The following is a 10740-nucleotide window of genomic DNA, read 5'->3' as shown; positions in this document are numbered from 1 at the left end:
CCAGAGTGCTCCCTGCCAGTCGGGTTCGGTTCCCGTGTGCGCCTGCGCGGGGCCGGTGAGGCGCGTGATTTGTGCGCTGCTTCACGCCGCGCCCACTGTGGTTTATTCCAAAGGTGGACGTTTCTCGGGTTTTCTGCTCTGGTGGGAGCGTGGTAGAGTGTGTGGTGCGGGTGGAGAGGCGTCGGGGTAGGGTTCGAGAGGGATGGGGGTGCGAAAGGCAGCGGGGGCGGGGGCGCTGGACGCTGCTGAGGGTCTGGGAGACAGTTTGGGTTCCTGCGCGCGCCCCCGCCGAGGGCCGCCGCCGTGCGGGCTGCGGGCGCTGTGCGTGCGCGGAGCCGACAGGTAGCGGTTTGCGGTTCTCCGCGCGTGCACCGGGTTCGGGGCATGAACGCGGTGAGCGGTTAATGCGCTCGTCTCCTGTCTGGTGGAGTTGAAGGCAGGAGCTCGGGATGGAAGGCAGGTGAGACCCGTGAGACGGAGGGTTCCCCGGGGCACAAGCCCCCCAAACCAAAAAAAGGAGCACGTTCCCAAGAGTCAACCGGAACCAAGCCCTCAGCTTCCTTCCAGCCCCCAAACTGCCCCCTCTCCTGCTTGTTATATTCTGAGGTCCTTTTGTCTCTACCCCTGTGAAGCCCTTGAGAGGGTGGTGGTGATGGGGGACGTTTGAGCGTCTGAACCTATTGGTTGAAGCCTGCTCGTCGGGTTCATTCATTTGTGAGTCATCTCCTGAGGCTTCCTGTGTGCCAGGTCCTGTCCTCTGGGACACAGGTGTACCAGGCCTGGTTGGGGAGATAAGGATGGCAGAGCTTGATGTGGAGGTAACAGAGGTGAGGGACTGCAGGAGCCTAGAGGTTGCAGATGCTGCTAACCAGGGCATGGGAGGGAAAATAGCACTTAATGAGGAGTTGGCGTGTGCCAGACAGCCGTGCCCTGCACTTCCCTTGCACCATCTCAAGTTCCTTGTCTGTAAAATGGGGATGATAAATAATAGTACCTGCCTCACAGAATGTGTGTGAAAAATAAATGAGTTAACAGCAAAGTGTTTATTGACCAACCATAAACTTTTATAATTTTCATCTCGTTTAATTCTCATAACCAGGCATGGCTGCCTTTTCCGGGCCAGGCCTAAGTTTTCTTTTAAAGCAAGCCGTGACTTGGGGATTTCAAAACCTCAGGCAACCTATAGAGAGTCTGAGGCAGTTCTCAGCTGGGGGTGAGTTTATCTCCAAGAGAACATTTGGCAATGTCTGGAGACATTTTTGATTGTTGCAACTGGGGTGCGAGGGGAAGGATGTGATTGGTATCTGGCAGGCAGAGGCCAGGGATGCCAGTAAACATACTGTGCATGGGATGGCCTCCCACAGCAAAGAATCATTTGGCCCCGAGTAACAATGGTGCCAAGGCTGAGGGGCCCTGGCTTAAGTGGTGTTCTGCTGTGCCTGGTTTTCTACCCCCAAATTAGTACAGATTCAGGTGTTTCTCTGTTGGTTTTAGTTTCCTGCTATGAAAGTTTCTTTATTTAAGTATTTAATACTGCTCACATATTTTCGAGAAGAGAAGTCAGAGGGAAAAAAAAAAAGGTTTGTCTTAAAACTGGGTGTCAGTGAAAAAAAAGAGGATGTGAAAGCCAGCCTGCCCCAGTGACTCTATGTGCCACTTGCTTAGTTGTGTGACCTTTAGTAAGTGACTTAACCTTTCTGGGCTTCTTCTGTTCAGTGGGGATAGTAAGAGCAGCTGTTGGAGGAACTAGATGATTTCGTATATGTCAAGCATGCAGAACAGTGCTTGGTGCTTAGGAAGTGCTGTAGAAAGAGTGGAGGACAGTGTTCTGGTTCCTTCTGTCACTTCCCTTAACTTAGTTTCTAGGGGGAAAGACTGAGTTGGTGTCTGCGGGCTTCTGGAGAGGGCAGATGACTGTCTGTAGCTGCTCATCAATTACAGGATAAAGTTTGAGTCCCTCAGCCTGGTGTTTGTGACCTGGCCCCTGATCTCTCACCCCTGCACCTCTGGCAGGTCCCCACATTTGCAGGAGAAACAACTTTTTCTGCCAGGTGGCTGCATGTGCTGTCTCCTCTTCCTGCAGATGTCCCTCACCGCTCCTCCCCCGCCCCACTGATTGCTGTTTCTCCTCCAGGTAGCCACTTGGATGTACTTCCCCCAGGAAGCCCACAGGACCCCTCCTCCCCTGCCTTGGACAAACAAGCCACCTCTGGGCTCCCACACTCCTGGTCCCTTTGTCAGAGGCCCTGTCACCTTGGGTTGTGGCTGTCTCTGTTTCAGTGTCCCCTTGCGTTGAGAGCTTTCTGAGAGAGGTTTGGTTGGATTTGCATCAGTGGGCGGAAGGCCTGGTACAGGGCAGGTGAGGTATTCAAGGCCCTTCCGGAGCTGCTAGTAGCCTACCACTCCTTTCTTGTCTCCTCCTGTTATTTGCGCCCCAGTGAACACTAAGCTCGGGCAGGAAACTGCTGCCATGGGATGTGGTGGTTAAGGATGGAGACAGCCTGGTTCAGATCCTGGGACGACCATTCTAGTTGTGTAAATGTGGACAAGTTCTGTTTCCTCGCCTGTGAGACAGAGATGAAATAGTCCGGCCCTCATAGGAGTAGAGCAGTGGTTCTCAACATGAGATGATTTTTGACCCCCAGGGGACATTTGGCAGAGACATTTTTGGTTGTCACAACTGGGTTGAGGGGTACTGGCATCCAGTAGGTAGAGGCCAGCAATGTTACTAAGTCTCTATCTAACACAGGACAGCCCCACAGCAATGAACTAACCTGCCTAAAATGTCAGTAATACTGAGGCTGAGAAGAGGTGCGTGTTGAGTGCTTAGAACAGCTCTTGGGCCACAGTAAGCACTCCGTAGATATTAGCTACCATTACTGCCACTAAGTATACCAAGGTGTCTGTTGCCTCCATCTCTGCCCAGAATGCCCTTCCCCCACTTTGAATGGGGCTTGGATGCCTACTCATCCTTCAGGACCTCCCTAGATGTGAGCTCTTTGGAGAAGCCTTCCCTGACCTCTACCAGCCTTTTCTGCCCAAGACACACCCTAGGTCAGGCAGTGACTCCTTGGAGTCACACACACAAGCCTGAGCTCAAATTCATGGTCTTCTCACACCTGAGTGACTTTGAGCCTGTGTCCTCTTCTATGAAGTCAAAGGGTGGCTTTGAGGATGAAATGGACCAGCACCAGGGACGTGTTTGATTGTCAGGGCTCCCATTGTGGAATGTAGTCAATAAAACCTAAAAGCTTAGTGTTGGTTTAGGTTGTGGGCAATTGTTAAGAAATATGTTTTTAAATATGTTTTGCTCTAGAATAAATAGGAACAAGCAAAATTATCTCTAGCACCAAGAGAGTTAAGAAGAAAAAAGATGTTATATACCATATACACGAGACCCACATCTAATGAATAGACTCTGAAAGTGAAATTGAAAGGGTGGGAACAGATATACCAGGAAAATAACTCAAGGAAATCTTTTAGCCACATTAACCACCTAACAAAACAGATTTTGAGTCAGCACTATCAGTAATAAAATGTTATCACAAAAGAAAAAGGAGTAACCGGGATGACGAAACAATTCTAAACTCGGAAGCACCTAACAACATAGTAGTCCCAAAAGAAATCAAACTAAAGTTAACAGGATGACAGGAAGAAATTGACACATTCCGGAAGCACTGTGACATTTTACTACATCTCTCTCAATAATTAATCAAGTAGACAAAAAACAATAAATCTGTGGAAAATTTGAACAAGACCACTAACCAGCTTGCACTCATGGACAGAAGTGGAACCCAATGGTGTGAGAATATAGGTTTTTGCCAGTCACACGTGGACTATGCACAGCTGTCCAAGGTGTGGCTGTTCAGAATGGTACCCGCCGGCCACATGCGGCTAATGAGCATTGGAACTGTGGATAGTCTGAATTGAGCTGTGCTGTAAAAGTGAATCCATACCGAGTTAGAAGACTCTGTGAAAAGAAAAATTGTGGAATATCTCGCTAAAGTTTTTTTTAATCTTGATTACATGTTGAAATGGTAATATTTTTAATATATCGGGTTAAGTGTAATATTAAAAATTAGTTGTATTTGTTTATTTTTACTCTGTAAATGTGGCTAGTAGGAAATTTTACATTACATCTGTGACTTGTATTATGTTGGATAGCCCCGCTCTAGACTACAAGTAAGTCTCAGCAAATAAAGTCACTCTGCTCTACTCCCCAGGACAGGGGACCTTAACCAAGTTTAATATGTGTACTTCTGATCCAATAAATGAATTTTCCCATTTGCCTGTGTTTTATGATTTAGGAAATGGATAAAACAATTTCTCAAAAATCTTGAAACTAGCTAAGATGTAGGAAGTGTGTGTGTGTGTGTGTGTGTGTGTGTGTGTGTGTGTGTGTGTGTGTGTGTGTGTGTGTGTGTGTGTGTGTGTGTGTAGGCATAGATTATAGTCATCTTAAAACACTTTTGCTTGGGAGGCCCCAAAACCATTTTGAAAAGCTTTGTACCACCACCTCACTCAAGTTGATACCTGAAATTTTTCAACAGTGAGAGTTTTGTTATTGTTACTCACAGGTAGAAGCCATACATTTTAGAAGATAACAGGAGATGAGGATAGGCTGTTCATAGAATAAATATTTCATGACATGACTCAAACACGTTTTAATTATCTTAGAGAATGATACGCACCAGTTCTAACCAGTTTACCTGGATATTGTATTCAGTGTAACTTGAAAATTTTGTCCCTGAAAACATTCCAGTTAAATTAAAAAAAAAAATTAGCTTCACTAAATTATGCTTTTGGTTATCCTGAATACAGAACATCCCAACATGAGCCAACTTTCACCTTCACCAAAATGAGTAGAAGTACACGCTGCCGTGCAGGGAGTTTTGTGTGCATACCCTACTTGGAAAACCTCTGCTTTGTTAGGTAAAACAGCTTCCATATCCCCAAAGGCATTTCTTACCTCCTCAGAGGTCAGGAAGTTTAGGGATTGCCTTAGAGCAAAAAGCACAAACTGATCTAGGGCATGTATATCTGAGCCTAACAGATGAAGCCAGAAAGATATTTTCCTGATTGAAAAAAAAATGACATTCTTAGAAGACACTCATAGTTCTTTTTTCTTTTCCTTTTTTAAAAAAATTTATGTCTTTTTTTTTAATTGACTGAGTTGGGTCTTCATTGCTGCATACCGGCTTTCTCTAGTTGCGGTGAGCAGGGTCTGCTCTTCGTTGCAGTGTGTGGGCTTCTCATTGTGTGGCTTCTCTCTCGGCATGCATGCTTGGTAGTTGTGGCACGTGGGCTTTAGGGTGCACTGGCTTCACTAGTTGCAGCGCGTGGACTTAGTTGCTCCACTGCATGTGGGATCTTCTTGGACCAGGGATCAAACCCCTGTCCTCTGCATTGGCAGGCAGATTATTAACCATTACGCCACCAGGGAATTCCCTGGAAGAGCTTTTCTGTTCTAGCTCTAGTCCCCTGCCACTCTGACCTTTTATCTACTACTGTTTCCAATACCCTTCCCTTTCCTGCCTCAGGGCCTTTACACTTTGTTCCCTTTGCCAGAGACACTTCCGGTGGCCACCTCCGCGGAGTCTTCCTTGGCTCAGTTAAATATTGCTTCCAGGGCTGAGATCGCCTCTGTCTGAATCTTGACTCTACTCTGCTTTCTCCTCTACCCCTTTCATTTATAGGCTTTTATCACTCTCTGAAATTATCCACCAGAGTGTAGGTTTCATCGGGGGCAGAAGTTTTTGTTGGCTTTCTTTCTGGCTCCTTTGTTGGTTCCTGCTACGATGCCTGGCACGAGGTGGATGCTTAGTAAGCCTGGATGTATCAGTAGGTGCTGGGTGATGCTGGGGCCCAGAGATGAGTCATGCCGAGGGCTGCCCTCCCAGGGCTCCTGGGCTGGTGAGGGAGAGAGAGTGGACTTGGATCAGTCCAGGTCTGCTGACCAGAGCTTTTGCAGCAGGAATGCCAGGGACCAAGAGAGCCCAGTTAGAGCCTAGAGGAGAGTGAAGGAGCTCTCATCTTCAAGAGCTCCCAGAAGAGTCTAGACGAGGAGCTCTTGAAGGATGAGCAGGAGTCTATCAGGTGCTGAATAGCATCTCATCCATGCAGTCATTCATTCACTCACTCATTCATCCATTTCCCAGGGCCTCCCAGGCACCTATAACTGAGTCAGTCCTGAACCCTGCTCTCAGCAAGCCCCTTGTCTGATGGAGGAGGCTGACACGGACAGTGACAATCCAGGATGATCAGGTGGTGGCAGAGGGAGATACAGGGGCTGCGGAAGCCAGAAGAGGCTACTTGGTGCTTGTGGTGGTGGAGGGGAGAGGGCACCCAGAATGAGCAGGAGTGGGGTCAGTCCCTGCCATACAAGATGCTGGAGATGTGAGAGAACCTGGCCCAGCCCTGGGAAGATGCTGAGTCTGTGTCACCCTCTGACTTGTGCACATTGTGGGTCCTCCCACAATGAGTCTGATCCAGCTATAAGCCCCTTTTTACAGACAAGGACATCGAGCCTTAGAGAGATTGGGTCACTTACCCAGGGGAGCAGCTCAGCCAGCGTGCAGTGTGACCAGAGGTGGGAGAGGTGAGGCTGGAAATGTGTGCATGGCAGGTGGCCTTGAGTGGCCTCGGCAAGTCTCTCCCTCCGGTCTCCCTCTGTGGAGTGTGCAGAGCCAGGCAGGGAAGGATGGGTGTGGGAGACTGGGACCGAGCCACCTGGGGCAAAAGTGAGGGGTTTGCAAGCTGGGAGGAATGACTTTCTGTTTCCTTTCCCAGAGTGGTACAGCGGAGGGGGCTCCTGTTGTTATTTCTGGGGGTACAGCTGCTGCTGGTGGGGACATTCCTCTATCAGAACCACCACCGCCATGGCTTCACCTCCTTCCTGCGCGTCCTCATACAAGACAAGCCTGAGGAAGGGGAAGAGCTGCCTTTTCTTGTTCAGGTCTCCTCTGCGGGAATCCCTCAAAAGGACGTGTACTCCAACCTCAGCCAGATCCACCCTGTGGACATCAGTGAGGAGGATCTGCCTAACTGCCCTGTCATCTCGCCCTATATCAGTAAGCTTGCAGGGGCCTCCTATGCCCCAAGCCCCACCTTGGGCTTCAGGGAGCTGGTCGGAATCCCTGAGGAGTGAGGCAGGACTAGGAAGCAGAAGGCAGTAGGCCTAGTTCCTGGGGGCAGTGGATTATCTATTATCTATAGCTGCATCAAAATGAACCACCCCGAAACTTAGTGTCTTTAAACAATCATCAACTCTCAAAGTGTGTGTATGTTTGGGGTGTGGGAGGTTCAGGAATTTTGGGGAGGGCTCAGCTGGGCAGTTGTGGTCCACATTTTCATGCAGTTGCAGTGAGATGAGGCTGGAGCTAGAACAGCAGCAGGTGGAAGCAACCAGAAGCTGGCCGGACACCTCACTCTCTTTGTGTGATCTTAGGGTCTCTCCACATGGGCTAGTTGGGCTTCCTCATAGCATGGTGGCCTCAGAGCTTCTATGGCAACTGAAGGCCTCAAGAGCAAGTTGTCAAGTAAACAAGGCAGAAGCCAAATGGCCTTTTATAATCTAGCCTCAAAAGCCACATAAAGTCCATCACTTCTGCCATACTCCATTCACTGGGACAGTCATAAAAGGCCACCTGGTTTTAAGAGGTGGCGACAGAGACCCACTTCTCAATAGGTAGGGTGTCAGAGTCACATTATAAGAAGGGCATGTTGGGGACTTCTCTGGTGGTCTGGTGGTTGAGGCTCCATGCTTCCACTGCAGGGAGCACAGATTCAATCCCTGGTTGGGGAACTAAGATCCTATATGCTGCATGGTGCAGACAAAAAGAAGGAAAAAAAAAAGGCGTGTTGGATAAGCGATATTGTTGTGGCCATCTTGGGAAAAAAATATGGTCCACTGCGGAAAGAAGAGGCACAGCTGGGAATGAGTAAGTGGACGGTGGAGCCCTTGCTGAGAGAGGGAACTGAGGAGGTTGGTCTGAGACGTAGGGAGAGTAGGTGGCCTGAGAACCACCCAGGAGGAGACATCTGGGAGGCAGGTTGGGGAGGGAGCTTGGGAGGCAGTTTGAGGACCATCGGGGCCCATAGGAAGAAAAGCAACAGGAGGTGATGAGTTTGCTGAGGTGGGGAAGGGAGAAGCATGGGAGCCAGGGGAGAGCTGAGGAAAGGAACAGAGAAGGAGGTACTGAGAGGTGAAGGAAAAACCAGGAGGTCAGGATGTTTTTGAGCCAACTGGGGGCAGTTCACAGCCCTTCGTACTGTTATGGGTCATTTGCTAAGGTAGGCATAACAAAGTACCATGAACCAGGTGACTTAAAACAGCAGAAATTTATTCCCTCATAATTCTGGAGTCCACAAGTCTAAAATCAAGGTGTTGTCATGGGTTGGTTCCTTCTGGAAGCTCTGAGAGATAAATTGTCACATGCCTCTGTTCCAACTTCTGGGGGTTGCTGGCAATCCTTGGCTTGTAGGAGCATCACTGTAATTTCTGCCTCCACAGCCACTTACTTTCTCTCTGGGTCTTCACATGGCCTTCTTATAAGGACCCCAGTCACTGGATTTAGGGCCCACCCTAACCCAGTATGACCGCATTTTAACCACTTACATCTGCAAAGACTCCGTTTCCAAATAAGGTCACGCACTGAAGTTCCAGGTGGATGTGTATTTGAGGGGCATGTGATTTAACCCAATGCAATTGGGTGGTGGGGTTCCTGGGGTTGGTCCCTGACCATCCATGGCCTCTGCGTCTCTCAGATGGCCCCTTGAAGGTGATGATCCCAAAGAACCTGATGATGGAGCAGGTGGTGGAAAAGAACCCCCTGGTGAAGCTGGGAGGCCAGTACCGGCCACCTGACTGCCGGACACAGCACCACACAGCGGTAGTGGTGCCCTACTATGGGCAAGCCCAGCACCTGCAGCACCTGCTCTTCCACCTGCATCCCTTCCTGCAGCGCCAGCAACTGCACTATGCCATTTACGTGGTGAACCAGGTTTGGCAGGAATGGGGAGGGGCAGGGGCAAGAGGGCAGAGGGGTCTGAGCCTGGCCTTGGAGAGTCAGGGCTGGAGTTGTCAGTCTCTGAGCTGAGAGCGTCTGGGCCAGAGAGTATCTGGGGGGCAGGACTGATGAGTCAAGAGGAACTTGAACTGGGGGAAACCAGAACCAACGGCTATAGGTCTGGTCTAGACTGGCTGAGTCTGGGATCAGCTTGAATAGCTATCTGAGGGAAGGGCTCAATCCCACTGAATCTGGGTCTCTCTGAGACCAGGGTTGGTCGGATTGGGCAGTTAACCTAAAGGGTAAATTAAAGCATGGGGTTTGGGGTCTGTTAGATGCCTGTTTGAATTTTGGCCTTGCCCATTACTACCTGTGTGGTCTGAGGCTGGGACCAATCCATTCACCCATCCATCCATCCATCCATCCATCCAACCATTCATTCAACACGCTGTTACTCAGTACAGTAAAACCTTGGTTTGCGAGCATAATTCGCTCCAGAAACATGCTTGTAATCCAAAGCACTTGTATATCAAAGTGAATTTCCCCATAAGAAATAATGGAAACTCAGATGATTCGTTCCACAACCCAAAAATATTCATATAAAAATGATTACAATACAGTAATATAATACAATATAGTAAAGAAAGTACAAAATATAAAGAAAAATAAATTAACCTGCACTTTTAAAACCTTCGTGGCTGGTGTGAGGGAGACGAGAGAGAAGGGTTATTGTGTAAGATGACTTTCACCATCACTAATGGAATCACTGCTATCTTTTGGCTCAATGGAATCTTTTTCTTTTTGTGCAACTTTAACAAGGAACCTATCCAATGATACTTGATTTTGCCTCCTTTTGAGGATTTCGCAGAAATGTGACATTGCATTGTCGTTAAACAGATTCATCGCTCGCACTGCTACAGCCTTATTCGGGTGTTGCTTTTCTACAGAATTTTGCACTGTTTCACACATTTTACACATCTCCCTAATCTCACTTGAAGTGAGAGATTCCTCTGCCTTTTTCTCCTCCTCCTCTGCAGACAAGATCCCCTCCATAACCCCTTGCTGTGGCTCACCTTGCAGATCCATCTGTTCATCGGTGGTCAGCTCCACTGACTCAGTTGTGATCATGTGGTGTTTGGCGTCACATACTACTTGTATTGCAAGACATTGCTCATTTATCAAGTTAAAATTTATTAGAAATGTTCTCTTGTCTTGCAGAACACTCACAGAGCAAGTTACTTACAATCCAAGGTTTTACTGTATAACTGTGTATCAACTTGGGGAATTTATGCTCTGTACCATGGTTTTCTCATTCACGAAACAAAGATTCACTGAGTTAATGAGTGTAAAGCAGTGAGGCCAATGCCTGGCACATAGTAGGTACTCGATAAGTGATAGAGATAATGGTGGTGGTGATTATGACGGTGGTGGTGGTGGTGTTGATGGTTTTGGTGGTGGTGATTCTGGTAATGATGGTGATTGTTAAGATGCTGCACCTGCTAATGACAGTGATGATGATGGTGGTGGTGAAGGTCATGGTGATGATGGTGGTGATGGTCATGGTGATGATGGTCATGATGTTGGTAATAGTGATGATGGAGGTTAGGTGACTATGCTGATGATGTTGAAGGTGATGAAGATAGTGATGATGGTGGTGATGCTGATGATGAACATCATGGTGATGATAAGCAATGATGGTTGTGGTTAAGACGGTGATGAAGAGGAAGATGAT

This window comes from Hippopotamus amphibius, chromosome 16 (genome assembly GCF_030028045.1).
Source record: "Hippopotamus amphibius kiboko isolate mHipAmp2 chromosome 16, mHipAmp2.hap2, whole genome shotgun sequence".
In the NCBI taxonomy this organism is placed as follows: Eukaryota; Metazoa; Chordata; class Mammalia; order Artiodactyla; family Hippopotamidae; genus Hippopotamus; species Hippopotamus amphibius.
Note: the sequence above shows the minus strand (reverse complement) of the source record.